Below are 13188 nucleotides of genomic sequence, written 5' to 3' on the forward strand. Positions count from 1 at the left end.
CGGTTAGGGGAAATAGCCTGTAAATAGCCATCAGCAGGGAATTTGTCACTTTCTCCATCTCTGTTTTCCTCTTTCCATGCTTGCTCCACCTCTCTATCGCTCCTGTGAGTCATCCTTACTGTCTTTCTCTTTACTGTCAGCAGTGACACCATGATGTGTCTTTGGATTTGCTATACGTCTTGTCTTTCTCTGGGCGTGAGAGTGCGTCTGTGTAGGAATGAAGTCTTGTATGGTGATGCACGCAGAAGCTGTACGACATGAAGTTTCACAAATGTTTATTTTATCGCTTTTCCTTTCTACCCCTACATTTCTCTCCTCTCCCTACCTTCCTGTCTTCTTTTTTTAAATTTTTTAAATTGTATTCTCTTTTGATCCCTTTTTTCCTCTCCTTCCCTCTGGTGTACCCCTCTCTTCATCCTTTTTCCTTCCATGCCAGGCCTGTTTCAGCCTGCCATGACATGGCCTGGGCTAATGTGCTCCAGTGCGGCTTAATCGTTGCACAGGTCTCTAAGGCTTACTGCTACACACTGTAACAAAGTACACTATTTACCTCAGGGCCACACGGAGAATAGGCTTGCACAGAGCACAGCGAAATCCAGTGGGGAATCAGTTTCACATCACAACACATTATTGATTTTCCCCCCCAAAACAGACATGTTTTTCATTGTTGTCTGAGCCTGACTTCCTATCTCTCTGTCCCTTACAGAGGGGTGGAGGGAGCTCAGGATTAAGGTCATGCCCTAGAGGTAAACACTGTAATGTGTCTTATTTTTCCACCAAAACTATCCATTTTACTGTTTAATGGTTATTCGTACCGTTACAGGGTGCATCAGTTGTTCGTTTGTACTTTTATGTTGCATATCATGTTGTAACAGCTCTTGTGGTTATGCACTCACTGGTGTTGGGCTGGATATTGTTATTTTTATTACTTACTTTAATTACTTTTTCAATTAATTGATTAAATTGTTCACACACATCACAAGTTTTTAAAGGTTTTTTTTCATTTAATGCCTTTTTATTATATAGTCAATAGTAGAGATATGACAGGACTTCAGGGGAAAGAAAGATGGGGAATGACTGGCAACTGGCGGCTTTGCAGTTTGTGGTCAGTGCGTTAAACCCTCAGGCCACCAGGGCACCCTACATCACAAGAGACTAAGGTGAGGCCTCACACACCACCTCAAACCCCAAGTTCAACAAATTTACAAAGATTTCAAAGAACAGCAAAACTTTGTATTTGAGAAGCCACTGGTTGGTATTTTAGTTTGTTAAATGACCTATACAATTATTCCATTATTAAAATAGTTCTTTTAATTTATTTTCTATTCGAATTGACTAATTAACCAATTGATTTGATTAGATAAGCACCATATTGTTGTGAGGAACTGATTATCAGGAAGGCAAATTATTTACCTTTGCCATGTTCCATAGAAACTTTGTCTGAATATTATTGTTTCAGATGGTGTAAAATAAGTACATTACCTTGTCAATCAAAAACAGGTACCTCCACTCTTCAGTTATCCATTGTTATGTAACAAAATGAATACAAGAATTAATTGTTGAGAAAAAGGGCTGTTGATGGCCAGTTTTGTTTGAACATTTGTTGAATGCAGGTAAATGTCCTTGAAGGACCCTCGAAATTTTCTTCCTCTCTGTTAATGGCCCAGCTGAGGTGTGTAACTTTGCTGCAGCCATAGTCTTTATATACACACACACACACACACACACACACACACACACACTAAACAGACGGCACAGAACACGTGGAGTTGACAGCTGGTAACTGCAGGGTCCAGCAGGTGCAGTGTGTGTGTATATGTGTGTGGTTGGCCCCAGAGGGCCACTGACTCATGGCCAGAGAGGCAGGCAGAGGTGTGTGTGTGTGTGTGTGTGTGTGTGTATGTGTGTGTGTATATATGTGGATGTAAAGGGGGCCTGGCTGACTGACTAGCCTGGAGTTGACTTCACTTCAGCTCCAGTGATTGATTGGAATGGGCCTGGACATGGGGCGATGTATTGCCTTTGGTCACTACCTTTGACTACCTTCATTACATCAATACCAGTCTCTCTCCTCTTTCCTGTTTAGTTTTTGTTATTTGTGTGCTTCTCTGGCCTTTTACTGAACTTTGAAGACTTCACTTTATTATGATAATCAGCACAAGACATGTTACTGGTCTAAGAATGTCATAGAGAGACTTTTGTGATCTGCTTTATGAAATGGATCAGTGCTTGTAAGCAAATGGAGTGGATTAGCTTGACCTGAACATTCTGCAGAAGGAAAGTTTTGAGGGTTTAGTGCACAACAAAAAACTCTTTATCTCTCTGACTCTGTCTATCTCTTTATTTCTCTCTCTCTCTCTCACCAGAACCAACTTGTTTTTGGTCAGTATGCCATTTGATGGAGTCTGTTTGCCAGCCCGCCTGCCTCTGGCTATGGTGCCATCTTGAAAGGCGCCGCGGCACCAACACCTGGCCCGCCGGCTGCCTCTTTGGTCTGCCTCACCTTTTGTCAGCACCATGTTAATGAAGGCCCTGTCAGTGTCCACCGCTCGCACACTGGGGTGCCTTTTAATGAGTTCGCTATTTGATCGCTATAGACACCCGGCATGAACGATCCTTTTTTTTTTTTTTTTTAATCCCTCATGGACGATGCTCCTTCGCTCTTGTATATGTATGTGTGTTTACAGAAGTGTGTTTGTGTGCGGTTAAAGGGGAGGGAGACAAGAAGGAGGGGGGCTGGTCAGCTGATTAGGACTAGTTTCTAATAAAAGAGGGAGGATGGTTGTCTTTTTGAAAAAAAGGGAAAGAAAAGAAAATTATTATTTTTATTCCCCCCTCCCTCTGTACCCAAGTGAGTCGTGGCTCTCCCTTTTCAGGGGTAGATGAAAGCAGCTGGGCGCAGGGCTTCCAACAAAAAGTGCCAAGCGATCACAAACAAACCTTCAGATGAATCACATCAAAGGCGCTGCCCCAATTGTTAGCCCTCTCGTATCTGCGGAAAATTGGCTCATTAAGGGCAAAAAATGACATTGTTTACATTAGCCGGGGCCCTGATTAGTGCCAGCCATGTTTGTTGTGTTGCTCTGCTGTCCGCTTACCAACAGACCACTTGAGCCGCTCGGCACAATCGCTCCTTTGAAGGCTTTCTTTCTCTGGAAAAAAAAAAAGAGATAGAAAGAGTGAGGACAACAACAACAAAAAGAAAGGGGAAAAATACACCCGTACACAGACGCACATAAACACATACAATTGCTGTTCCAAACCCACACAAATGAACATGATGGCTGGTCTTTTCTCTCTCTGCCTCTCTACTCTCCTCTGCTCATCGGCTTTTTCTCTCTTTAGGACTAATTAGGTTGCTTGTGGAAATGGAGGCGATAGGAGAGGACAGTTGGGCCAATGATGAGTCTGTTTGTGCTGTAATTGCACTGATAAAGAGGGTGGTGTTTGTTGGCGGCAAAGAAAAGAAAAGAAAGAGCTTGACAATGAAAGGGCCTGAGGCTCTTCTTTCCGCCAATGGCCTCGTCTCTGTGAAAAGAACACCTTTTGTGCGGCGAGGCTTTTGTAAACTGAGATGATTTCTAATCTGTGGAAAGTGCCATGTGTTTTAGACAGGCATGTCTGTGTGTGTGTGTGTGTGTTTTTGATCTCATAGATCTAAGGTGTATGGGTCCTTTAACCTTCTCATCTCCCACTTGAACTCCTTTCTTCATTCTTTCTTTTCTGCCCTCTGTTTCTATTTTATTTTACTATTCAGAATCTGTAGAATCAATCAGTACTAGCATCATAGATGAGATGCGATAAAATGAGATAAGTTTCATCTGTAATCATTTCTGCTGTGTTACTGAATTTCTGTAGCAGCAAAAAGTCATAACATAACATCATATATTCTGTGCATAGACAGCTGTATTTTCATATTCTGTTTATTGTAGAAATTTATAGATGCAGAGATTGATAAATAAACATGCACAACATTGCCGCTCCAAATAAATCTGATTAAAGTCATCATTTCAATCATTCTATCTTTTTCATTCTATCCAAGACTTTTTGGCAAACTTAACCCAGCAAGTTCCCTCAATGGAACGTTTGACCTATTAAAATTCAGGAGGGGACGTTTCATCTCTCCCAGCTTGGTGTGGCAGCGGTGAGAGACCGACAGTGTGCGTCAAAAAGGATGGAGGAAAAAAAAAAAAAACTTGGGGAGTAAAACTTCAAGTTATGGGTGAGCAGGTCAAGCTGCATCGCTAACGACAACCGCCGACCTCGAGCTTGCCCTGTGTTACCCTTCACCTTCCGCCGCTCCCCAGGCCACCTCACCTTTGCCCTGGGAGAGAAATAGAGTCTGAGGTAGAAGTGGGGGAGGGATTGAGAGAAGGACGGAGTAGACCTCCCCCTCAACATAATGATAACCGCTGAGATCTGGTCACCGTCCCCCACTGGCCCCTGGACACGCAGCCCTGCGGCCCCCAGGTCAGCAAGGCACATTATACCTCCTCTCTCCTCCTGAACTCTCTGACTCCACATTTACATACCACTACTTTTTTCTACTTTCTTTCTTTTTCTGGTTTGTTACACTTCTTCCATTTTTTCTTACTACACCTCATTTTCTTTTCTGCCTCTGCTGAACTCCTCCCTTTCTCCTCTTTGTCTTTTGCATTTCATCTGTACAGTCCAGGTAGTGTGTATGCATGCCTGCCAGTGTGTGTGTATGTTTGTGTGTGTGTATAATAATTACCATTTAGAATACTAGCAGATCTCTGAGGGAGGGAGCCCAAGTTTGCCAACACTGAGGCATTGTGGGAGCTGTTTGGTTTGTGTTTAGGTGCCCTTGGTGTGCTGTGCTGAAGAATCAGAATTTCCTTGACTTTTGACCGCCTTCGTCCCCAGGGGGAAAGCAGGGAGGGATAGAAGGGCATGGACTGACTTCCATTTGCCGTTTAAGGACCCATATGGAAAATATAAATTGGTAGCAGCAGGAAAGACTGAAACCATTGGCATTCAGGGCATCCGCCATTTGAATTCATGAGGTTGTGTTGTGTCTCTGCCCACTTCTCGATTGGAATATTTAAGAATGTGTCACACGAGGAGAGACAGATAGAGATGTCGCCTGAGCTTGCTTCTGTCATTGTTTTCTGTCTGAAATCTTTTAAAAATGTCTTTCTGGATTTTTGCTCTATTTCTTCGTAATATCTGATACAAAACAGAATACATGTTGACAGTTAGGATGAGTTGATTTAGGCCAATCAGCCTAAATCAACCAAACCTCTACAAAATGCTGCTGCTCAGGGAAAACCTCATATCTAGAATCTTGCTTATATTTACATTTGCGTTTATGGCATCTGACAGATGGTCTTATTCAGAGCAACTTACATATTGCTTAATATTTATGATTAAGTCAACACCATCAGTAGCAGCAGCAGTGATTGCATCCAAGAGAACAGCTAACTGTGAGTGCAGGTGTGCCAAGAAAGTTGGAAAGTGTTTAGTAGCCTAATGAGTGAAATGTACTTTTAGGGAGTTGCATTTATCTGTACTTACTCTGTATACCACTGGTTTCTTAACGTTTTGGTTTTTGAACATATGAAAACAAAGTAATGACTAAATGTCTCAGGTTGTGTGATTCAGTACAACCTGAGACCAAAAAGTGACTTCTTTTTGAGACTGTTTAATTTTTTATAATTTCACAAGCCTGTAGAGATAACACTATCCTGTATTTCACTAAACAAAAAGAAATGTAGGTATGTTATTTCTTTCCTATCCCACTAATCATCCTCTCTGTGTTCCAGTATTGTGTATCCCCCATATCGAACCACTCCTCTATGTAATGAGCTACAAACTGTACTGCAAATATTAAATATTTAGTAATAAGATCAAGTGGTGGAAAGCTTCACTGTGACTATAAAAAAGACCAGGCCAGTATCTATGTAATTCAGTGTGTTAATATCTAATCTAATTGAATGTCAAAATCAATTGGGGTTTGTCCGTCAGGCCTATAGGCATAAGTAAATACCTTAGTTTTAGTTAACTTAGTTTTTAGGACCTTTTTAATCATTTTATTTTTTGTTTAGTCTATAAATTGCAAAGTCAAAAATTACCATCATAATTTCCCAGAACTGAGATCTTCAAAATGCTTGTTTTGTCCAAGCAGCTGGCCAAAATCTAAAAGTATTTAAAATACAGTGATATAAAACATATAAAAGAAGCTAAAGTTGGTAAATGACTCAAATAATTCTTCTATAGAAAATGTGATTGTCTGTTGATTGATTGTTTAATCGACTAACTTTTTGCATCAAAAAGGACTGTTCAGCTTGTAAACACAAGTGAAACACTACAGTGTAACACGTGCATAATGTGTTATGTCATGAAGCGGTATCACTCACTGCCTTACATCACATTTCCTCCTGCTTCCAGGAACCACAGTTGACTTGCACAAGGCAGTGGCTGAAGGGAGGAAATCTTGCTGGGTGGACGGGCAGGGTATGCTGTGTACGGTGTGTGTGTGTGTTATGTATGTGTGCTGAAGAAGCAGAGGAGGGGTGCTGCGGTGAGTATAGGGCTTCACAGGAGCAGGCCTAGTGAGGGACTACATTAGGAAGGGGTTGTGTCCTGCTCATGGGACAAGGGACCAACTGTGACCTTGTGGATAATAACTGCCACCAGGGGTCACAGCCAGCCGCAAAGGGAGAGAGACGGAGAGTGAGGGAGAGAGGGCGAAGCTTCATCACTTCCCCCATTCTCTCCAACTCACTCCGAGTGCCCTCCCGCTCATGTCATCGCTATCAGTTTAAATGGAGCATTATGCAAAATGGAGATGATTTTGGCTTCAGGGGCTGTGATAGGGAGAATTGCGGGTTAATGTAGGGGAGAAAAGAAAAGAAAGATGGGGATTTTGTTGGGTGAGAATAGAGGGTTAGTGATAGTGCTAGGTTTGTGGGGTTTGGTGGGGGTTGTTGGAGGGAGGGGTGGGGGGTATAAGAGGGTTAATAATAGTGACAAGTGAGTGTTTCATTCTATCTAAGCCACCTTCCTAGACAGGTAACTCACTTAGAGGATTCGCTGAGTGAGGGAGTCAGGATACTGGGGGAGATCGTCACTTCAGTGTCTGTCTCAATATAAGCCGGAGGCGACACAGGACCCCGGGGTCCGGCCTTCCTATATAAAAGCCCACCTGAGAGCCAGCACACAATAAAGGCCACTCAGCCAGATGCAATAAACCACAAAGAGAATTTCCTGAAAAACTTGATTTAAGCTGGAAAGGAATTGAAAGTTATTTGCAAATAGCGATTTCCTAAAATCATATACCCCAGGCTGACTTAGGAGAGTCATTCATATAAGATTGACTGTTATCTACAAGCTAAATGGATTTGGTTTTACCTGACTCAAAAGAAAAAGTTATTGGAAAACACACTTTACCGAGTCTCTTGTCTCTTCCTGTGAACTGTTGAGGGGAAGTGCAGCGCAGGATATATCCTCAGAGGATTTTCCATTTTCATCACATGCACTGTTTTTGAAAGGGAATCAACTTTTAAAGATGCTCCAATCTCAGACTTCCTGTAAGTTTATTGCACTTGCCATGAGCCAAAGATGTGATTATTTTAAAAGTCAAATTCTGGTGCAATCTAATGAGAATTTTACCTTAGTCATGTGTTTGGCAATATTGAATTTCCAAACCAAAAAGTTAATTTGATCACCTTTGTTATTGACGATGTGTCTCTCCAGATTGTGTCAGATTAAAGACTGAATGCAGTTTTCTTGGGGGAGGGGGGTTTCTGTGATGGCCATTGTCAGTTACAGTATCTATTAATTAGCCTGACAACTTGTACACTCATAACTGCATTCCAACATCAACATAGCTGTACTTTAGTGGAGCAAGCAGAATAAACAATGGATGTGTAAAACTCTTATTTAAATCTGTAGTAGATGTAAAACATTTATGAAAGTGAATAATTGGTGCTCTGAATTGCAGTGTTATCGGTTAACCTAAGCGTGAAATCCTTGCCAGCAACGACAGATTTTTTTAAATTTTGTTATTGATTAATCTATTGTTTAATATTTTTTAATCATTTATTCTATATAATGTCAGGAAAAAAATGAAAAATGTCCATCAAAACTTCTTCAGATTACTTGTTTTTTCCAACTAACAGTCAAAAAACTAAAGATACTCCATTTTCTAATGGAATAAAACTGAGCAAAGCAGAAAATCCTCACATCCTTAATAAATTACATAAATTATTAGTAGAATATCAAAACTATTGCTGATTTATATTGGCAAGAAACTAGAAGCCACTGTCTCCGTTTTGGAATTGCTTTGGAATTTGCCGTCTGCGCATTTCACTGGTCACAGTTTAATGGTACAGCCGATGTAAATCAGACTTCACAGGCAGGTCAATTGAATTGTGTAATGATGTTAAATAAGGACAATGGCATAATGCTAACACAGATGTAAGATATTCTATAAAACACAAACAAAAATATGATATGATATAGTCTTTACAGCCGGTTAACAGAGGATATGTAAACATCCCATGTCATGTATTTAATTTGATGCATCTGTTGGATAAACCTAAGGTACGGCAACATGAAAGTCAAGTTGGAAGTGCAGCATTTTTTATAGTAAAACATTTGAACTTCTGGCCAATGCCCTGGTGCAGTTTGCGTATGAGACGTAAGAGATCCCCCTGGGGTGTGTTAAATAGTTTCTGTGTCGCTATTACAGAGGTTAACAATTATTTTCTCCCTTGAAATGAGGGGCGCTGACCCTAATATGAGGTCATTTAACACCCATAATAAGATGATAATTGGCCAATGATGATGAACTTGCCCCTCCCTCCACCCCCAAAACTGTCATTTAATTGTAATAGATTACCTTTGTATTAGTTACATTTATCATTCCTGAAATGAAGCCAATGAAGATTTACATGAGCGTGTGTGTGTGTGTATGTATACACTTGTCCATGTATGTGAGTGATTATCAATGGGGGGAGGGCTGGTGTGCTGTGACTTGAGATAATAATACTTCAAATCATTTCCTCCTTTTCCATCCTGATTTGTTTTTCTTTTTTTTCTTTTCTTTTTTTTTTTTAACACTCGACGCCCCACTTCCTCACGTGCGCGCTTCACTGATGACTGTCGTAATTGCGTGTTCACGGGCTCGATTTCCCCCGAGGGGTTCCCCAAATTAAAAGAAGTCATCCCACTCTTCCCTCATCTCCCTTTTCTCTAGCACCCTGTTTTCTACACACACACACACACACACACACACACACACACACACACTCTTTATCTCTCCCCCCTTCTCTTCTCTCTCTCTTACAGTCCCGCTCCAGGGATGCCATGCTTATTTGAATGGAACTTTCTTGTCTTTTTTTCTTCTTCCTTTTCAAGCCGCGTGTCACTAATGAATAAATAAAACACACACAAGCAGTGGATTGACTTTCATGCATGAGTGCACTGGCTTTGATGAGACCCCCCCTCCCCTCCAATCTTATAGACAAGCTGCTGAGGACAGTCACTCTCCGCTCTGCTAGGCTACTGTTAAGCATTTGCTCTGTATGCAGATGATGCACATTTTGAATTTTACAGTGACTCTCTGCTGGGGTCAAATAACTGTAAAGATAAAAGGAATCAAGATTTTAATTCAGTTTTTTATTCATAAAGAATAGTTATTAATGACACTGCTTCAAAAACTGTAAACTTGTTTGTTGCTCTGTGTCACTGATTAACCTTTTCCATTCCAATCATGTGGTCAGGTTCGGCTTCTTTTGTGGTTTGTTTAGAGTACTCTGTTATCATGGCCAGTGATAGCTGTGGAAGTGCAACACCTGCAGAAATGAACCATCAAATCTTATCAACAGTAAATCTGAGGAGAAATCATCTTTGAACCACAGTGTACTCGTGTAGCAATGACTGGGAGTTGAAAGCACCAAAATAAAATGAAAATAATTCAAACCACATTTGCACAAATTAAAATGTAAATTCACAAACGATCGCAATTTGAATGGTAGCAGTGGTGGGATATATTAGTATAATGTTTTTGATGTGGCAGTGTACTGTATTTACTGGCCTTTAACCACCACAGCTTAAAAGGAAAGTGAAGCCCTGACTGGTAACAGTAGCCTTTGCTAGTATTTGTGCAGCTAAAGCCAGCAGTGTTTGCCCTCTCTTAACTGCCAAGGGCCTGGCATGCCGAGCAGGGCAGAGGGATCCTGGCACTAATTAGCTAGTAATGGCATCATAAATTATGGACAAATCAAGGCGGTGCATCGGACAGACGTTTTAATGAAAAGTTGTAATGGGTCACCCCCGGAGGCCTGAGGGCTGAGGTCCTCTTGCCTGCCAGGGTTATCCATCACATCACAGCTAGCAACAGGACTGTATCCACAGACCGGTTCAGAGATGGTGTGTTGGGTCTGGAGTTTTCATTCTCTTCACCACTGATAACTTTTTGATTGTTTTGTCATGTTTGAGATTCACACCCTGGCAGAGCTGATATCAGATATTCCAATGAAGCAATCTTTTCCCCTATTCAGCTACATTACATCACCTTGCATCACATCTAAAAACATGCATATCCATGCATGCCCACACACCACACATGCATCAATTACACACTTGGGATGCAGCGCAGATGATGACGCCTTGCTTTTCCTAGACAGAGGTGCCTCTCTTTCACCTAGAAATCTTTGAGAAAATGGGTGTCAATCCCTGGGACGGATGGTCAAATAAACTCGTTCTGGGACGTATTGATGTTTCTTTTGTCCCTCCGTTCAAGACCCGATAGGGTTCTGGCCGTGGCTGCCAGATGAACGTCTGAGAATCATTAGCGAAGCTGATTTGATTTACGTCCTGTGTAGATGGGGCCACACAAATGATCTGCCTCTCCATGGCCGTCATCAATCACCGCCAACCAGAGGGCACAGTAAGCACGCATGGGAAAGAGAGCGGGGTGGCACACCAGAGCACCCACAGGGCTGTGTGTATATGTGGGCACGTAAACACACATTGCACAAATGTATACTCTGTATGTGAGTGTGCTTGCTGAGTGATTTTTATTATTTTTATTTCATTATGTGTCTGGATGGAGAGTTTATTTTGTGTATGTGCATATTGGTTTGTGTTGTGACTATATGAGTGTAATAAGGCTGTTATGAATATAGATGTGTAATTATTAATTTAATTTATACCATTTATATCATTTAATTGTAAGTTTAAGTTACATTATCATTCCTTCAGTTAATTCACAATTGTAAGCAATCCATATTTGGTTAACATTCAGTACTTTTTATGACCAGTCTTTCCTTGGTGCCCTCCTCTGTAGTTAAGTCATAGTTCATACATTGTATAACTAACTAAACACAGTTTTATTTTACAATGTAAGATGAAGCATAAATAAGATGCATTTGGGCCTTAGAATCCAACAAATTGAAAGGTATTGCAACAGGAACGTACAGTTAGGCCTTAAAAACATAATGAAATCCAAAGTATTGCAATAGAAATAAAACTAATTCAAGCATACTCTTTACACTATACCATCTTAATAAGTCTAATAATAAGCAGGGTAATGAAACAGATGATATGCTAGAAATCATGAACAGATAAGAAAACTTTTTCAATTCAATCAGGTTGGTTTAAGATAAGGTTCATATTAGATCAGGCTCCATTGTTTCTCTTTCAAAAAAAGTATAACCAAGTTTAAGGAATTCTATGTCATACTTGCTGTTCTTATGTTTGGCCTGTTACTACTAGCTGACACCCTGTAGACACTCTGCAGTGGGAAATGGAAAATGTACCACATGTGAGAATAAAGATTTGACTAATACAACCAGAGAGGGATATTATGTAAGAGGGACACAGATATTGCTGCCCACTATACTGTACACATACAATACACATTTAACTGAATTAAAGATCCTGCAATTTAAAATAAAATAAAATGGGATTTATTAAAGATGGTGATGGATGCTTGTGTGCAGCATGTCTAGCAGATACAAACTCCATTTAGAATTTTGTCCAGTGAGTAAAATTAAATTCTAACCTGATCATTTTTGACCCAAGGCAAGACACTTGGTAAAATTCCCATGCTGTTCATGAGGTGAGCTGCTCAGGATTAATCAAGATGTTCTGGGGCCTGTTCAAACTTTCCCCTAAAAGTATTTTCCCCTTTTTTTTTTTTTTTTTCCTTCACCTTCAGTAGCCTTTGTGTGTGTGTTCGCACGTGTATGAGTATCGGTGCATCTGTCTGACAAAATGGGGGGCTAGTGAGAAATGGGTGCGTTTCCATTTGAGGGCTCATGATTGACGGCCAACTTTGGCTTCCCTGGGAGTATGTTGTTGCTGGCAAAAATCCATGGCGCCTTGTTCACTTACAGAGAGTTGGCACAGGTTCCACTCCACAGTGGTGCACAATTCACATGCCATCGCACTGTTGCATCAGCAATAATCTCTTAAAGCCAACAGAGACAGGGAAACGGATCAACGTTTCGTTAATCGAAATGTCTTTATCCGAACCTCCTCCCATCGTAACCACCTCCACACTAAAACACCATGGCACTTGTATTATTGGAACACGCGTTCTCAAATATCTCTCTGTGATATGCTAATGAAACACTAATCCTTTATAGTGTGGGTCTATTTGCACTTTTATAGCGTTCAGAATCCAGTGATTCCAATGGATTCACGTTAAAGGAATATCAGATTAGATATGCAGTATGAAATCATGAAAATATGACTCAGATATAGGCCTATTTGTTTTGTTTTTGCTAATAGACCGGAGCAATAGTGCTGATCCTCAAACACTGAATCCTCCAAAATACTAACCCACAACGAACACACACACTGTGGATTTTATTAGAAACATGATTATCACACACTGGAGAAAACTGGGCTTTGTGTGTGTGTGTGTGTGTGTATAATATATATAAATATAATATATGAGAGTGTCTTTGTGTGTGTGTGTGTGTGCACGTGCGCAGGGGGTGAAGGCCAAATTAGCCAGGTTGTATAAGCAATTATTGGGGCACACTATGTACCTAAGCACTCTAATAGGTATGTAGAGGAGGCATTATTCAATTAGAGTGGCGGTTTGCTGTAGCGAGGAGCAGAGCAGTGGTGACAGCGCCGGTGTCTTCTCCTTATGAAACAACCTATTTAAGCTAAATCAACTCCCACTTAAGAGCTGCGGTAATAAGC

Source organism: Seriola lalandi, unplaced genomic scaffold, assembly GCF_002814215.2.
Source record: "Seriola lalandi dorsalis isolate HSWRI2012SDOR001 ecotype SW California unplaced genomic scaffold, Sedor1 jcf7180002054546, whole genome shotgun sequence".
NCBI classification, from domain to species: Eukaryota; Metazoa; Chordata; class Actinopteri; order Carangiformes; family Carangidae; genus Seriola; species Seriola lalandi.